Source organism: Penaeus monodon, chromosome 6 (assembly GCF_015228065.2).
Source record: "Penaeus monodon isolate SGIC_2016 chromosome 6, NSTDA_Pmon_1, whole genome shotgun sequence".
NCBI lineage: Eukaryota > Metazoa > Arthropoda > Malacostraca > Decapoda > Penaeidae > Penaeus > Penaeus monodon.
Genome location: NC_051391.1, coordinates 52,473,344 through 52,478,135, shown reverse-complemented (window position 1 = coordinate 52,478,135; position 4,792 = coordinate 52,473,344).

The window sequence follows — 4,792 nt, the reverse complement described above, 5'->3', positions numbered from 1 at the left end:
TCAGCGACCGTCATAAATTGACATGAATTTTTTGTACTGCTAAAAAGGCACATAAACATTTTATGCATCTTTCTTAAATAATTTTGTATCAAGAAACATATGATGCGATTCGTAAATGATGAAAATAATTTAATAGTCTGTATCTCAGACTATGTGTAATATATTTGAAAAATATTGTGCTCTGATTGGGCGGTTTTGGGTGTTCATTTTTAAAAAAAGGGGAGAGGAAATCCCAACTGAAAAAAAACCGAACTTTTTTTAAACGGGTTACAATAACCTGTATCAGACTGTTAGGGGTTTGCGGAAAATGCTAAAAAAAAGGGCCCTTATATATACTCGTAGTGTGTGTGTATGGGTATGTGGGGTGGGGTTAGTTGTTTGTGGGTTTGTGTGTATGTGTGTGTGGCGTGTGTGGTGGCGTGTGGGGAGGTGTATGTATGTAAAATGTTTTTGAATATAATATATATATTTTAATATATATATATATAATATATATATATATATTTTATTATATATATATTTTATATTATAAAAGGAATTTATTTTTTATGTGGGTGTATGCAGGGTGTTGTAAAAAAGTCCCTAAAAATTTATATATATATTTTTAATATATATTATATATATAATATATACAATATACATATATATTTTAACATATATAAAAATACATACAAAATTAATATATATATATATATATATATATATTATATATATATAAAATATGATATTATATATATATAAACGTATACTTTGATACCAAGGAAAATTATTTTACATATAAATTTTACACGGGGTTAAAACCCCCCCCAAAAACGGCATAGGTTTTAGAGGACACACACAAAAAGGTTTGAAAAGAGGGGAAAAACATTAGCTTTTCCCTTCGGTGGATCAAAAAAAAATATTCCCTTAGCCCTCTAACCTCAGAAAGCCCTTCCCATTACCGTGCTTGCTGTATGCTACTCCCGGGGCCCACATGTTAAAACGTTAAAGTTTTTTCCCGGGGGAAAATTTGAAGTGAGGGAGTGGGATTTGCCGGGGGGAGGCAAGAAGGCTACTATGTTAAAATAAGGGAAAAAGCATATGGGGGGAAGGGACTACGCATGCAAATACACCAACACCCCAGGGAAGCTCGCGCAAACCCCACTGCCCCCAGAACACACACATATTATTTTGGGGTTTTGTACCATTGTACCCCACAACACGACCACCACACACACAAACAAACCCCCAAACACAAAAACCCACAAACACACACCCCACACCACACCACACACACCCCACACACACACACACACACACACATGTCTTATAAAACTCCCATACATAAAATTTAAATATAACACATACATACATGTTTTATTAAATACGCTTTGGTTTTATTTTTTATGTATATGTAAAAATTTTATTGTTTAAAAGATACATTTATACTTTAAAAACCCCAATATAATGTGTACACACCCCACACACACCCACACAAACACCCCCAAAACCCCACACACACACCACACACCAAATATATATATATAAATTTTATATATATTTTAATATTAAAAACATATATCCCACATTTTTTATACATTATAAATATACTTTCCCTACAAATATGTTATTCCATATGTGTATGAATATACACGGACATATGTATATATGGAATTTGACTTTGATAAATACATATATAGAGAGGGGGATGTATAGATAGATAGTTTGCAAAACTGCCCTTGGGGTTTTTCTTTTCCTGAGTTTTTTTCATAAAACCCAAAATTTAAATTTTATATTTAACCAGGTTTAAAGGAAAAGCCCCTAAAATCCCATATGAAACCAACAGTGACCTTCCATCCTGAGGAGCTAGAATCTAGAGTACGAGAGCTGTGTTCGATATCTTAAGTACCAGCTTAGACTGGATCCTGCCTCCCGATGGATTTACATCTGGAGGGGAATAGGGGCTATATTTTTTCTATTGTCCCAAACCTTTTAAAAACCCAAACACATACATGTAGCTCGTCCCAAAGATTTTTTAAGGGGGAAAAGAGGCCCTTAAAGATATGTATGTTTTTTATGTAGGGCATTTGGGTAGAAAATTTGAAAGTTTTTTATTTTCTATATATACACCTATGCCTACGATATTTGTACATATATCAGTATATTTGTCTTGTACAAATTCAAGGTACATTGCATTATTCCATATCCATGATACTTTTATAAACAGCCTCTGTGAAAACCCAAAACCTTTCCCTTCCCTGTACCCAGGAGGTACGCGTACCCCGATTTTTGAGGACCCAAATTTTCTTTTGTTAATCGGAGAGATGTGGGGGCACACAAAGATAATTAAAAAGAGAATTAGGTTTGATTCCCTGCTATTTTTTCGGATAAAAACTTTTTCATTCAGGGGTAGGTGATAGGTAGTTTTTCAGAGAGTATATTCCCGCTATTCTAAATTAAAAGAAGATACGTTATCGCAAGTTTGCATTTTTCTGACTGAGGGAAAATTTTGAAATTGATACTAGAAAACGCAGGGAAAAATTTCCCCTAAAAAAAAAATTAAATTTAAAGGGTGAGTGGTTTTTAATTGATTAACCAGTTTGTTTTTTTTTTGGAATAAAGTATGGATTGTGCAAATGCAAAATTTAAATTATATATTGACACACACACACACACACACATGTTTAAAATATTTTATATATATTTTATATATATTATATATATATATAAAATATATATATATATATTAATATAATATATATATTTTTTATGTATATATATACAACACACACACATTTTATATAAAATATATATATTATATTTTATATATTAAAAATAAATATATATATAGAATATAAAATTATTTATATACAAAATTTTAAAATATATATTTTAAAATATATATATATATATAAAATATATATAAAATTTTAAAAATATATATAATTCCCCCACACCACCACCAAAACAACACACATACCAAAACACAAAACACACAAAACACACAACACCCCCCACCACACACACACACACACACACACACATATATACGTATATATATATATATATATATTTTATAAAATATAAAATATATTTTATAAAATATATTATATAAAATATATATATATGTGTGGTTTGGTGTGTGTTGTGTGGGGTGTGTGTGTGTGTGTGGTGGGGTTTGGGGTGTGTGTGTTGTGCGTGCGTGCGTGCATTGACATAGATATATAAATACAGACAGTGGGATGAAAACATATATGGGTATTTCAAAAATGTATGTTTTATATAGTACCACACACACACACACACACACAAAATATAATATATCATATATTATGTTTTGTGTGTGTGTGTGTGGTGTGTGTGTGGGTTGTGTGTGTGTGTGTGTGTGTGTGCGTGTGTGTGTTGTGTGTGTGTGTGTGTGTTTCTGATCGATATATATTTTATTATATATTATATATATATATTATATAAAAATATAAAATATATATATATATTTTATATATATTTTATTATATATATTCCTTTTGTTTTTCCTTTTTTTGTTCCCCACGACGGTCCTTTATGACCAAAACTATTTCCTCCTGACCATTCTATTCACCCCCTTTTTTTTCCCGGAAAATGAGGGCCAATTCCCCGAGGGTCCTGCCCTAAATAAAAGGGGGAAGATCAGTCAGGGGGGGGTTGCTCGTTGCCCCTTTCCCCGACAGGGTTTTTTTTTTAGAAAGATTGCCCACCCGGGGAAAGGGGGTCCCCTCTACCCTTATTTTTTATTTGCCCATGATGGGGCCCTGAAAAGGGGCTTACTCTGGGGCCTGGGAATTTTTAGAGCTAAGAGGTGGCACCATTAAATTTTCAAGACCAGAATACAACTATCGGATGCAGTTTAATATTTGTATTTATGTTTTTTACACCACACACACCACACACACACCCCCCACACACCCACACACACACACAACAAAAAAAATATACAATATAAATGTGTGTGTATTTTTGTGTGTATGAATGTCTGGTGTATGGGGATGGTAAAAAAAAAACTACCGTATGCATACAGAGTAAAACCGACTATAAGCAAGGGCTACGATTTTCCCGAATGCGGGGAAAAAGCTTCGAAAACCCCCCCTGGGGTTTTAAATTTTCCCCGGGAAAAGGGGGGGGAGGGGGGAAGGTCCCAAGAGCGATGGGCGAAGCAAAGCACTCGAAGGAAGGGGGCGAAGACAAGCAAAGGGGTAGAGGCAGGTTAAAGGGGGAAGCGTTTTGAGAAGTTTTATGGACGGGGGGGCTGGGATTTAAATTTTGGGGAAAGTTTGGAAGCAAGGGCTCTGTTTTCAAGAGGGAAAAACTTTCCCAAAAACCTCCTCTTCATCCCTTCAGATGAAACTCGGAGGGATTTGAAGGTGTTGATTTTCCTTTTAAATACCTAGTGTTTTTTTGTGGTTTTGCTGTTCTGCTGTTTTATGCACACATTAAAGTATAGCCCCCAAAACACACACCACGCCAAAACCCCACGCCACGCACGCCCCGCACGCACACACACACACAAACCCACACACACAAAAAAAACCACACACACACACACACCCCCTACACTACACACACAACACACACACACACCCACACACAACACCACACACACACCCCACACCAAAAACACACAGACGCAAAAACCATAAAATGTATGTAATGCCCTATACATATATATACACATAAATATGTACCACACACACAAACCCCCCCCCCCCAAAACCCCACACACAACGCATATATATTTATAAAATATATTTTAATATATATAAACATTTTTATATATATA